Source organism: Mauremys reevesii, linkage group 2 (genome assembly GCF_016161935.1).
Source record: "Mauremys reevesii isolate NIE-2019 linkage group 2, ASM1616193v1, whole genome shotgun sequence".
Lineage (NCBI taxonomy): Eukaryota > Metazoa > Chordata > Testudines > Geoemydidae > Mauremys > Mauremys reevesii.
In genome coordinates this window covers 7,431,800-7,446,016 of record NC_052624.1, presented here as the reverse complement: position 1 = coordinate 7,446,016, position 14,217 = coordinate 7,431,800, and the positions used below count along the sequence as shown (strand labels likewise).

Here is a 14,217-nt window from a genome sequence, read left to right as displayed (position 1 = left end):
AGTCTCCTTCAGCTTAACTGGTAGAAGCTAGTGCATTTGAAGCAGGAGGGCCTGGGCTCTGTTCCCTCTTCCCCTATGAAGTAAGGAATGTTCCTGGTGCTCAGCACAGTAAGGAGGTGGGGAGATGGATTTTATTTTTAACCAGACTGATTAAAACTAATTGCAATGAATATAGACTGGTCAAGGCAGAAACCATCGCAGAAGATAGTGCAACTTCTCCTTTGTTCATAGAAACTCCCTGAGCCATGGATTTCTAGTCAGTGTATATACATTTTTTTTTAATTAAGCTTTTCTCCTTAGAACAGTCGAGCGCTGAATCTGACTGAGTTACCTCAAAAGTTTCTGGCCCCCTGCTATATTCCATGAACTTCACTCCCTGCAATGTGGCATAGCTTTATATTTCACAGCACCCATAATGTGGATTTATCAAAGTTCACCATGGCAACACCCAGGCAGTCCGAGACAAGTATGCATATGAGCCTAGAAACAGGACAAAACAAACTGAAATTGCCTCGACCCCCTTCCTTCAGCCCCTAACTCTGACAATTTCTGTATTACCTCAGAAATGATTGTAAAGCAGAGGATAGTTCACAAGGCATCTAGCACATACAGTGAGGAAATATATCTATTGATGTATATACACACCGTATGTTTAGGAGCATTAGATATATGGGTAACTGTGCAGGGTAATTATATTGGCATGTGTGAATTCTGAGAATCAGAAACTCCTAATATTTGTTTTGGCTATGTTTCCATGGTAATAAGTGCACTTGCTATTAATTCTCAAGTTTATTACTATGCTTTATTTCTGATACTGGGAGTATCCAAACATAATTAAGAATCCATGTTTCACATATGTATACGAAATCTGAAATTATGAATTATATAATATTTTCCCCCCAAAAGAAGTGATTACGAACTTTGGAAGACTCAACCTTTTTTTTTGGTGGGGGTGGTGTGTGTGTGTGTTTCCAACTTGAAACACATTAAAGGGACCTGAATTTCAGAGATTCGGGTGTTAAAGCTCAGTACTTTTGGAAAATAGGGCACTTTTAATGTGCGTCAAGTAGGATCCCCAAAAATGGAGGGTCAAAATCACTGGTCAGTTCTGCAAATCGTGTAGATTCTCCGTTTTAATGTAGATATACAGATCTGTGATTATAAAGTATTATTAAGCTTCAAAGTCAAACACTCAGAAACGAGAAAATGCCAGAGTTAAGGTTGCCTGTGCAACCTTAATTCAGCCCGCTTGTGCATTTACATCATGGCAGTCTTTAATTACGTGACCACACGCTATTGTTTTTCCTCACTGGATCCCTGCCTCATTCGGTGCACAGGATGGAGAGTGCTCACTTAGTGAGCAGCTATTCAATATTTTGTTTTCTCCTCGTTGTTTCAGTCTGTATCCCCAGGCCTTATTTACTGCATACTATTCAAACCCTGCTCTGAATACAGAATTATTAATTTCCTCATGGGCATTTTCTATGGTGCTCATCTCCATAGGGATTATTTGGGAAAAGTTCTCTGGTCTGTATTATGCATGAGGTCAGACAAGATGATCACAATGGTCCCGTTTGGCCTTGGAATCTATGAATCTATGAATAGTATCCGAATGTTTCACAAACGTTAATGAATTTATCTTTACAACAACACTGAGATATAGAGGTAGTATTATCTCCATTTTATAGATGGGGAACTTAGGCACAGAGAAATTAAGGTCAAAAGTAGGCACTAAATTTTGGGTCCCCAATTTGAGACCTCTAGGATTTGATTTTTCAGAGTACGTAGCATTATATAGCTAACATGTTTACACACGTGACCACCTGTGAAAAGTTGGTTTAAGCGACTTGCCCAGCATCACATGGGAACTCTGTGGCAGAGGCAGGGATAGAATCCAATTCTCCAAGCCAATATTCAACTACCTTAACCACAAGATGGTCCTTTTTCTTCTTGCAATCCCGAGCCTCATACACTGCACATCTTTCAACTTCTGCAGATGAATCAGGAGTCCTATAGACAGCCCAATTCATCCTCAGACCACGTCCATTCTATGCATTGAATGAGGCAGGGTGCCTGTGGGAAGTGTAGTATATGATCATGGAACTAAAGGCTGCAGCATAATGCATATGCACAAGAGGGCCGAATTTAGATTGCATAGGCCATTTTGGGGATTTGAAACAATTTTTTAATTTGATATTGAAGCTAATTTATAATGTGTGTGTGTGGGGTGGGGGTATTGAAATGTTTCAAGTGACCCAGTCCCAAAAAATTTTTCAGTGTGGAAACATTTTCAAGAATTTTGACTTTTTGCCCTGTTTCAGGACAGGAAATACTTTGGCAAATCTCACGGGATGGGAAAAACGTCTCCTGCGCAGCTCTAATCAGCAAGGTTGGTACATTTAGCTCCTCTCCCACCTGAGCTAAAAGAATAACTGATAGCAGTAGTAGGTTGCTATCTTCTATGGACCAGCAATATAGGGGGTTGCACAGATGTTTGCTTTCTCCAGAAGAAGGATGAGACTCCAAACTCTTGGTTTCCATTTCAGGCTCTCGAGGAGTGTGTGCTCTAGTGGCTCAAACTCTTCTGCCTTTACCCCCAAGTTTGATCCCTTCTAGCCTGTCCCCTCTAACCTCTTCCTGTCCTGTATCTTTCCCCATCGCTGCCTGGCTCCTAGTCCCTGTCCCATTCTCCTTCTGACCCACTCCTCAGGCTTCCGCCCAGTCTCCTTGCCCAGCCAGTCTCCGTTCCCCACTCCCAGGTACCCTTCTGATCTGTTTCTCCTCTATCCCTCCCCGACACGGCTACCCCTCTGATACCTCCCCCACTGTCTCCCAGGCCTAGTCTCTGTCCTCAGACTCCTCATCCAAGCTCAGTCTCCTCTACCGCATCCCCTAGTTCTTTGCCCCACTCTCCCTGCTACCTGGATCCTTGTCCCAGCCTCTTTGCCCAGCCAGTTCCCAGTCTACCCTCGCACCCCAGCTCCTTCTCAGACATGTTTCCCTTCCCCCCACTGGTTCCTCCTCCCAGTCTCCTTGTCCAGTTATTCCCAGGCCCCTCTCTCCCCTCATCTCTTCATCTGATCTCAGTGTTCCCTCCCAGCCCACTGGCTTGCAGTCCCAGCCCCCGGTTTTCCTCACTGGCTCCCAGTCTTCTTGCTCAACTAGTCCCAGTTTCTCCTCTTCCAAGTCACAGTTTCCCTCCCCCCACCCAGTATAAATCTCAACTTGCTCCTTCTTCCAATCTATGCCTCACCCCTGCTCTATATTTTGCCCCTATTGCTTTTGAATTAGATGGTTTCCTCCTCCATGTTACCTTGGTGCCAACAAGTGTGTGGAGGGAGTTCCCTAAAAGCACAAGCAAGAGAGGGACTCCCTGATCTCAGTTCCAGCGTCCTACAGCGTCCTGGTCTGGAGCAGCCATGACAGGGAAAATCCAGCTCCACCCTTGTAGCTCTGTGCTGGAGAATGTTCGGTCACTCTGTGGGGATGGCACATGCACCATCTGGTCAGCACTAGGCGTGGCGAGGGGATGGAGCATGCTCTGTGAGGCTAGAATCCTTGGAGATTTTAGTTGCTAAAATAGACAAAGTCTCTACAGAGCATGTGCAAACTGTGCTCCCCCTCACTCCCTCAAGACATAACTTGGCCAAAATTGAGCAGATTCTGACCGAGATGACACAAGGCACATCCCTGAAACAACAGCCACCTCCCTGCCAAATTTCCAATCCATGGGGATGAGAGAGCTAGTCAAAGAAAAGGTCTCAAGCATTTGATAACAATGAGGAAAACCACATGTTTCCCTGGCCTCATCCGCAAAAATGTCTGAATGGTTTTGGATGAAATTTTCAGAATAATAATGATAACAATCATCAGGGTGAGGCAGACATCTAGCATGGAAAACTTTGCCCCAAAGGGTTAAAGTCTGGCAAAGTTTTAAGAAACCGAAAACAGGGAAGTGTCAGGCAACCTTAATGGTAGGTGGTGCTACCAGTCATGCTTATAATCCCTTTAAAATTTACCTCCACTTGCTTCAGACCATTTGGCATTGATTGGAATCATCCCTCCACAGCAATACTCTCAGAACCTCCTCAGACTCCAAGAGATGTTGTGACCAGAGTCCTGGGGGTCCACCTTGAGATTGCTCAATGAGGGCAGACAATTCCCCAAACGGCTGGTTATTCTAACACTTGGATTCACCAAGCCAGCAACAAAACAGCTTCCACACTACGTTACTGGTTACCCAGAAGCCAAAAATACAGTTCCCTTAAAGCAACCCAGCCTTGAGATCCCACCCCCAGACAGCCAAATGAAGTATGATGAGGATTACTGAAAATCTTCATCTATAAAAAGTTCTACCAATCCCAAAGAATTAGATACATTACCCAGGTTAATGAATATTTCAGATATTACCCAAATATACACTTACAGCCATTTCTTAATAACTAAACTAAAAATTACTAAAAAAGAAAAGAGTATTGGTTAAAAGATTCTTTATACATACAGGTAGGAATAGAGTTCTTTGGTCCGTTTCATAGTAGAAATGGTGAGCTTTTGAATTAAAGAAAGTCTTTTCTCGAATCAGTTCAACAGGTTATAGTTTAATCTTCAAATATCCAATATCAGGATGATCCAGAATTGAATGGGAGACTTCAGGCTTGCAACTCAAACTTCCCCTGACAAAGCTTAAGCAGCTCTGAGATGAAAGGATCAGGGCCCAAGATTTCTTTATACAGATCACTGGTAGGCTATTATCAACCTCTTGACAGCAAGTATTCCTTAGGTGAGGCAGAATTTTATCAGAAAAATATGAATGATAATTAGGAATTGTTTAAGAACACAGTCCCAAAATTGAGGAAGACGGTAATATCGGTTTAAAAAACTGACCTGGTTCAGAGGAGAAGTGAAGGCAGCTATAAAAAAATAATGTCCAACAAATGGAAGAAAGGGGAAGTTGATGATAACAAATAAATCAGAAGCTAGGAATTATAGAAAACTGATAAGGGAAAGAAAGGGACACAAAGAGAAATTTATGGCCAGCAGAATTATGGACAATAAGAAGGCATTTTTTCAGTAGATTAGGAACAAAAACAATCCTAACAATAGTATTGGTCCATTACTAGATGGAAATGGTAGAACTATCAATAATACTGCAGAAAAAGCAGAAGTGTTCAATAAATAGTTCTGTTCTGTGTTGTGGGGAAAACAATTGATGTAGTTGTGATGCTCTGTACGTCGGGGGAATACCCTGCACCCCCATGTTCATCCTTATAATATGATTGTGTGGTATCCAATGTGAAGCTTGTCAAGTCGGGTGTCTTCGGAAGGCTCATGATGCACTTAGCATTGTTGTTATAGTAATGTGATAGGTTGTAATTTCATGTATATAGTTATGAGGCTGAAAATGTGTCCTCATGGCTTAAAACAAGCCCAGGCAAAACTCTCCAGGAGCAGAGGGGCAGTTCACACCTCATCAGGGCATGTATGGGACAAAGCCAGCCCAGCCTCACAGGAACAAAGGACACTGGCCTAGGCAGCAACAAAGGATCGGTTGGACTCTTGAGTGAGTCACCCCCCTTCCCTTGGTCAGTTGGGACTTTGATGAGGTAATGCTCACCTGACACCGAAGGGGGGCAAAGCCAAGAGGGGAGAAAGAACATGATAAAAGGGAAAGACGTTTGCCATGCGCTCTCTACAGACACCACCACCAAGCGACTGAAGCTCAGATTAAAGGGGAGAGCCTGGCTGAAGGGCAACCAGCCAGCCTGTGGTGAGAAGCATCTAAGTTTGCAAGGCCACTGAAAGTGTTAAGATCAACTTAGAATGCGTTTTGCTTTTATTTCATTTGACCAAATCTGACTTGCTGTGCTTTGACTTAAAATCTATCTTTTGCTTATTCTACCTGAAGCAGTGCGTTCAGTTTGAAGCGTGTCAGAGACTCCCCTTGGGATAGCAAGCCTGGTACATGTCAATTTCTTTGTTAAATTGACGAACTCATATAAGCTTGCAGCATCCAGTGGGCATAACTGGACACTGCAAGACAGAGGTTCCTAGGGTTGTGTCTGGGACCGGAGATATTGGCTAGTGTCATTCGGTTGCACAATCCAAACAGCGACTGGCCAAAAGTGCTCATTTACGTAGCTGGGAGCAGCTTACATGCCGGAGGCTGTGCAGGAACAACCCAGCAGAGCAGGGTAAGGCTGGCTCCCAGAGTCGAGAATTGGAGTGACCTAGCAGATCACCGGTCCAGATAACACCAGGGGAACGTCACAGTAGTCACATCATATGACAACTTTCTTTCCATTCTATTAGTATCTCCAGAGGATATTAAACAGCAGCTACTAAAGTTAGACATTTTAAAATGAGCGGGTCCAGATAACTTGTGGATACAAGTTTTAAAAGAGCTGGCTGAGGAGCTTGCATGACCATTAATGTTGATTTTTTTTTTCAATAAGTCTTGGAATGCTGGGGAAGTTCCAGAGGACTGGAAGAAAGCTAATGTTCTGCCAATATTTAGAAAGGATAAATAGGATGACATGTCTAATCATATGCCTGTCATCTGACACTGATCCTGGGCAAGGTAATGGAGTGGCTGTTATGGAACTCATGCAATACAGATTTAAAGGGGGGAGCAAAGATAGTATTGTGGTTAAAACACTGGCCTGGGCATGGGAGACCTGGATTCAATTATCAGCTCTGCTAAAGACTTGTCTGAGAACATATATTGAATAGAATAGACCATGGCCAAGTAATTTAATGTCTCTTTGCCTTAGCACCCCATCTGTGAAATGGGGATAATGCGTCCTTTCTCCCACTTCCTGTCTTGTCTATTTAGGTGATTAGATCCTGAGGGTACCTCTGTCTCTGATCAGCACAACAGGACCCTGATCTTAGTGGCCCTTCCAGACACAACTATAATGAAAATAATGTAAGGTATTCCATGTGCAATTGTGCCATTGCCCACTGGAACAGGTGACTCTATCCTGATTCATCTCTTCTTGTGCTTTAAATCCAAAGGTCTGGATGGATCTCCACTTTCTCTTAACACCCGCACACGGAACGTGCTGATTTCTCCATTCTTCTGTTCTTGTTTGTATTGTTCTGTGCCTTTACGTTTCCCATGCTAGTAGTTGGTTGGGACCCACCTAACCATTGCCTGTTAACATATGCTTCTCAATAATTCTGTGCATTAGCTTTGAATACTAGTCTCCTCCTAGATGAAAACAATGAGGGGGGAATTTGACCCTGGGGGTTGGCTATAAAAGTTTTTTTTTTACTATCTTCTAAACTCAGCACCTCTTGACATCTGGCAACAAGGAGTAAGAACACAATCACGGTTGCTGACGGGGGTGCCATGCAGGTATTGTGTTTGAGCTAGTTACATTTTATTTTTAAAGATTCTCAAGTCATAGACTTAGGAAGACTCTGATGAACAGGTATTTAAATGACTCTGTGTATTCTGGCACCTGCTATGGGGCAGTACTAAGCAATCATGAAGTATTGGGAGTGGCGATATGGAGGAGACTATACCCTGGAGACTGGGTCTGGACATGATGAGAACAATAACCCATCTCGGTGACAGGACAAGGAATTCTTAAAAACATCCCAATTTTTCAATAATTAATTAATTAATGAATTAATTTTATACAATGTCAGGTACCAGAATAAGTTCCAGGTTAAAATTAATGGCTGGAGACTTCTGCTGAACAGAAAAGGCACAGCACAAGCAAAATCACTGCAAATGTTCCCCACACGTCAACTATGGAGAGAACTGCTTTTCTCTGAGAAGGGATTTCAGCCTCCTCTGTGCTCATCTCTTAACCTGACAATCCCTACGTAAAAGAATAAATGGACACAAATCGGACATCAGGAATGGTAACATACAAAAGCCAGTAGGTGAACACTTCAATCTTCCTGGACATTCTATAACAGATTTAAAAGTAACTGTTCTTGAACAAAAAATCTTCAGAAACAGACTTCAAAGAGAAACAGCAGAACTAAAATTAATTTCAAATTTAACACCGTTAATTTGGGCTTGAATAGGGACTGGGAGTGGCTGGTTCATTACAAAAGCAGCTTTGCCTCCCCTGGAATTGACACCTCCTCATCTATTATTGGGACTGGACCACATCCACCCTGACTGAATTGGCCCTGTTGACACTGGTTCTCCACTTGTGAGGTAACTCTCTTCTCTTCATGTGTCCTTATATAATGCCTGCATCTGTAACTTTCTCCATGCATCGGAAGAAGTGAGGTTTTTTACTCACAAAAGCTTATGCCCAAATAAATCTGTTAGTCTTTAAGGTCCCACTGGACTCCCTGTTGTTCTTGATCTCCATGTTGACAATGAAAGCACAGGCACAATGCATTTCCAGTTGTGAAGGCTGGCTTTGTGATGAACTGTCGACACTTTGAGATAGCAGAGTTCTGGGTCTGAATACACTGGACCTATGTCCATTGCACTGGGAAAGAGGGAGATCAACCCAGTGATAGAATGCACATAAGAAGAGCCACATTGGGTCAGACCAAAGGTCTGTCTAGCCCAGTATCCTGTCTTTTGACTGTGGCCAATGCAAGTGCCTCAGAGGGAATGAACAGAACAGGGAATCATCAAGTGATCCATCCCCTGTCGCCCATTCCCAGCTTCTGGCAAACAGAGGCTAAGGACAATTTAGAGCATGGTTTTGCATCTTTGCCCATCCTGGTTAATAGCCACTGAAGGACCTATCCTCTTGTTCTTTTTTTGAAAATTGCTATAGTCTTGGCCTTCACAACATCCTCTGGCAAAGAGTTCTTCCGTTGTGTGAAGAAATACTTCCTTTTGTTTGTTTTAAATCTGCTGCCTATTAATTTCATTTGGTGACCTCTAGTTCTTGTGTTATGAGGAGTAAATAACACTTCCTTATTTACTTTCTCCACACCAGTCATGATTTTATAGACCTCTGTCATATCCTCCCTTAGTCATCTTTTTTTCAAGCTGAAAAGTCCCAGTCTTATTAATCTCTTCTCATATGGAAGCCATTCCATACCCCTAATAATTTTTGTCACCCTCTTCTGTCACCAATATATCTTTTTGAGATGGGGCGATGAGATCTGCATGCAGTATTCAAGATGTGGACATACCATGAATTTATATAGAGGCAATATGACATTTTCTGTCTTTTTATCTATCTCTTTCCTAATGAGTCCCAACATTTTTTGACTGCCAATGCACATTGAGCAAATGTTTTCAGAGAAGTATCCACAATGATTCCAAGATCTTTTTCCTAAGAGTTAACAGCTAATTTAGACCCCATCATTTTACATGTACATTTGGGATGATGTTTTCCAATGTGCATTACTTTGCATTTATCGGCATTAAATGTCACCTACCATTTTGTTGTCCAGTCACCCAGTTTTGTGAGATCCCTTTGTAACTCTTTGCATTCTGCTTTGGATTTAACTATCTCGAGTAATTTAATAGCATCTGCAAATTTTGTCACCTCACCGTTTACCCCTTTTTCCAGATCATTTATGAATATGTTCACTACTACTGGTCTCAGTACAGACCCCTGGGCGACATCACTGCTTACCTTGCTCCATTCTGAAAACTGACCATTTATTTCTACCCTTTGTTTCCTGTCTTTAACTGGTTACTGATCCATGAGAGGACAGGCAGGTAAAATTGAACTATTCTGCTGGTTCCATTTATATCAGACTATGAGGTCCATTTGCTTGAACGCTAACCTGGTTAATGTACATTCTTCTAGTGTAGATTGAGACAACCATTTCCAGGATCTTCTACTCTTTCTCTCTCTCTCTCTCTGGGGTGTGTGCACACACAATCAAATTTCTTTTAAAGGGAGTTATTTCCACTCCTTCTTGAAGGGGTGAACCTCAGCGAGTCTCCTGTCTATCAGTAAAAGGCATAGAGCTACCTCTGGCTGTTGTTAATTTTATTACAGCTGTGCTTAGAGGAGCCAACTGGAATTGGAGCCCCAGTGTGCTAGGTGCTGTACATGCAGTTAATGAGAGACAGTTCCTGTCTCTGAATTCATTCTGACAGTGAAAATTGACCCGTGTGTATGTGCACATGCCAAACTACCAGAAATGGCACAGAATTTCCCTTCACACTATGCTGTCGTCTGACTGTAGATACTCTGTTTGCTAGCCCAACTGAGAACGTGTTAGTGGGTTTTGGTCAGTTCCTAGTCAATGGAGGTGCACATCCCAAGAAAGCCCATTAGAATAAAAGAATATCAGGGTTGGAAGGAACCTCAGGAGGCCATCTAGTCCAACCCCCTGCTCAAAGCAGGACCAACATCAACTAAATCATCCCAGCCAGGGCTTTGTCAAGCCGGGCCTTAAAAACCTCTAAGGATGGAGATTCCACCACCTCCCTAGGTAACCCATTTCAGTGCTTCACCACCCTCCTAGTGAAATAGTGTTTCCTAATATCCAACCTAGACCTCCCCCACTGCAACTTGAGACCATTGCTCCTTGTTCTGTCATCTGCCACCACTGAACACAGCCTAGAACCATCCTCTTTGGAACCTTCTTTCAGGTAGTTGAAAACAGCTATCAAATCCCCCTTATTAGGGGGAGGGAGAGCTGAGTGGCTTGAGTATTAGTCTGCTGAAACCACAGTTGTGAGTTCAATCCTTGAGGGGCCACTTAGGGATCTGGGGCAAAATCAGTACTTGGCAGGGGGCTGGACTTGATGACCTTTCAGGATTTTTGTTAGCAAACTCAAGGACTAAGTGGGCCATGGATAATGAGTTCCCACTTGTGGGATAGGTGGTTTTGTTTTTTTTTTACACTGCTTCTGGCTGTGCTAATACAATTCAGAGGGCTTTAGTCTTCAGGACTGTGATTACAGCATGGGACAGACCACAGATGCACCAGCATGAAGCTTTTAGGGTGAAGTAGACAAAACAAGCCAAAGAATCTGAAGCCACATACTCTCCTACTGCCCAGGGGCGGCTCTAGCAATTTTGCCGCCCCAAGCACGGCGGCACGCCGCGGGGGGCCCTCTGGTGGTCGCCGGCCCCGCGGCTCCGGTGGACCTCCTGCAGATGTGCCTGCGGAGGGTCCGCTGGTCCCGCGGCTCCGGTGGAGCATCTGCAGGCACGCCTGCGGGAGGTCCACCAGAGCTGCCTGCTGCCCTCCCGGCGACCGGCAGAGCGCTCCCTTGGCATGCTGGGGCCTGGAGCCGGCCCTGCTACTGCCACCCAGAGGGTTATAACTGTGGCCAGTAGAGAGAGGCTGACGGAATGAGAGAGAGAGAGAGCATGAATGCATTGAGAGGTGTGGTCTGCAGAAAACTTTAATTTTACGAGATCTAGGGCCAGCAAGAAAGGGGCGGGGGCTGGGAGTGAGAGGGCTGGGAGTGAGAGATGAAGAAAAAGGTGGGGGGTTGTGTACCTAGTTGGAAGCCGGCTAATGTCACTTGCCTGGCATTGCCAGGTACTTGATTCAAGACCACCCAGGTGGGGACACTTTTGAATGCCTTAGCAGAGCCCACAGGGCCTGTCAGAACATTAAACAAGAGCCTCTCTCTCTTTCTCTCTCCATTAAAGAAGGAGTCATTTAAAAACAGAGTTGGGAAGGGGAAAAAGGAAAAAAAAAACAAACAGCAAGCCACCCAACGTCTCCGAGAAGAACAGACGAGGTCTCACAAGCAGGGCCGTGACAGTCAGGAGCGCCTGGCCATGAGCACCTGGGGCTTCACACTGATGGGATATTGTCCTTCTCAGGCATGGTGTGGAATGCCAACTCGGCAGAATGAGTCAGGCTCCCTAATTCTTTGGACATAAAACGCTGCCTGAGGTCCAGGAGAGAGCCTCGCCTTTGACAGAGGCCACCTAGAAAAGCCAATGTTGTTTTTCAGTGGGGTGAGTTACCTCATCTCAGGCCTATAGGTGGGAAAAATCCGAGCCTTTCACCCTCCGCCAATCTTCTTACTTTCCAGCTAGCTGTTTGCTGTAGCTCCTTTAGAGCTACAGAAAAGCCTTTGGATGCTCTCCAAGCAAGAGAAGCCTCAGGAGGCTTTCTGAAAGTAATAAAACAGCTTGTTGCTGGTCCCTGGTTTTCTTTCCTCTGTCTTTTACTGCCGATAGGGGTGGACAGCAATAGGTCAAACTCTGAAGTTCAGTGGTTTTGTTCACACAGTGTAGCAAAGTTTGGACCCAGATCCTGAACTCGCGTAAGTTATCATCGGTTTCAACAGAATCATAGAATTGTAGGACTGGAAGGGACCCCGAGAGCTCTTCCAGCCCAGTAGAAGCTGTGTTGATTTACATCACCTGAGAATCTCGGTCCACAGAAGATGTTGATTCAAACCTATTTGGTGATGGGACGTCTTGAACGATCAAGCTATCCTGTGCGATTTATTCAGTGTTATCTGCTTTCAGACCCGATGGAAATACCATAAAAACTGTCCTAGCACATGATGTTGCTTCTTCCGGTTGCAGCCAGGAATGGATATGAAATCTCTGTGTTTGTACATGGTTTACATTTTTCAACTTTCCGACAAACCTCCCCCAAAATACCCACAACCACAGATTTAGAGCTTAGTGCGAGATTTGAGCTAGAACTTTTTTATATGAAAGGGTTTGCCTACTTCTAATTCCCATTATCTCAGCCCCGTAAAATCATTCCCGGCATTGCAGGGGTTAGCAACAAAGTTTCAATTCAAATTTGCCATGAAAGGACCCACCTGGTGTCATGTTCCATTACAAAATCTCAAAACTCAGCGTGGCGTTTCAAGAGGATTTGGGTCAAATTTCAAGCGAGTTTGGGGCAAATTTTGAGTGGCCTTTAAATATTATTATTTGTCTCACCTAGAGGCACCATCTGAGGTCAAGGTTTCATTGGGCGTGTTTACACTGCAACTGGAGGGGTGACTGTGGCATGTGCAGACATATCTGAGCTAGCTTTAATCTAGCTACTTGGGTACCAATAGCACTGAAGCTGTAGCAGCACAGACTTCAGCTTGGGCTAGTGTAATCCACACACCTCCTGGGTGGGGTGTTCTGTCCCAGCTAGTGGCACCGAGACCACTTAGAGAGAGTTAAATGAGTCTGCTCTACAGCCTTAGCTAACAGGCCGTTGGCTTTCGGCTCATGCACTAAGCTCCAGAGATCCCTGGTTCGATCCTGCCCGCTAATGACCAAGCTTCTTGAATACATACCTGTCACGGAGTCACCGGGCAGTGCTCTGGAACTACTCCATATGAAGCCAGTCAGGACTCTGGGGGAGCCTCCTCTCTGCGAGCAGACTGTCTCCAGGGCAAGAAGCTTGCACAGCTTTCACCTTCCTGGGTCTGACCTCGGAGCATTCAGCATCCCCTTCTCACACCGTGTGCTTCCCACAGTGAGTCTGCACAGGCAGGGCTCCTGGGGAAGTCAGAGGGCCCCGCACCCCAATTCTGCAGTCAGACTTGACTCTCAGCCAGCCAGTAAAACAGGTTTATTAGACGATAGGAACACAGTCTGAAACAGAGGTTGTAGATATAGAAACAGGACCCCTAAGTGAGGTCCATCTTGGGGGCAGGGAGGCCAGACTCCGGGTCTGGGCCTCCCTCCCTTTCCCCAGCCAGCTCCAAACTGAAACTATCCAGCCTCTCCTCTGGCCTTTGTCTCTTTCCCGGGCCAGGAGGCCACCTGATCTCTTTGTTCTCCAACTCCTTCAGATGGCACTTGCAGGGGAGGGGCTCAGGCCATCAGTTGCCAGGAGACAGGGCGTTGGCCATTCTCTGTGCAGACAGCATCACAATGGCCCTCTAAGGCTCCGCAACAATCACACACCCTTATCCCACCACCTAGATACTTAAGAAATAGAGGAAACTGAGGCACCCACACAGTATTCTGAGAAAACATTAAGAACATTCCCACTTCATCACAATACCCTAGGTCCTTGTACAGCCTGTGTTGCTGCTGAAGCTTCACTGCTATTGGTAGCTGTGCTAGCTAGATTAAAGCTAGCTCTGGTGTGTCAGCATGAGCCGCAATTGCTCCTCTGATCGCAGTGTAGATATGCCCGACGGGTTAGTGCTGTATGGACACACAGTAAGGAACGCTCCCTGCCTCAAGGAGCTTGCAGTCTCACATGGCAAGAGGGAATTATTATCCCCATTTTCCAGAAGGGGAATCGAGGCACAGAGATTAAGCCCCTCCTGTGGCAGAGCTGACAGAGTCCAGTGCCGTAGTCCTGAGGCCAGCCCTCCTGTAAAAGTCCATT

The 14,217-nt window shown here is 44.9% G+C and overlaps 1 long non-coding RNA gene across 2 annotated transcripts in view; it reads right to left on the bottom strand.

The window, feature by feature from the left end:
- LOC120398647 overlaps positions 1–13,295 on the bottom strand; it is a 33,425-nt gene extending 20,130 nt beyond the window's left edge. The window contains exon 1 of one of the 2 annotated variants that reach the window (XR_005594599.1): positions 13,169–13,295. This is a non-coding gene — a long non-coding RNA (uncharacterized LOC120398647). The remainder of the gene's footprint in view (positions 1–13,168) is intronic. The other variant, XR_005594600.1, reaches the window with a different exon arrangement.
- Positions 13,296–14,217: the final 922 nt, after the last annotated feature.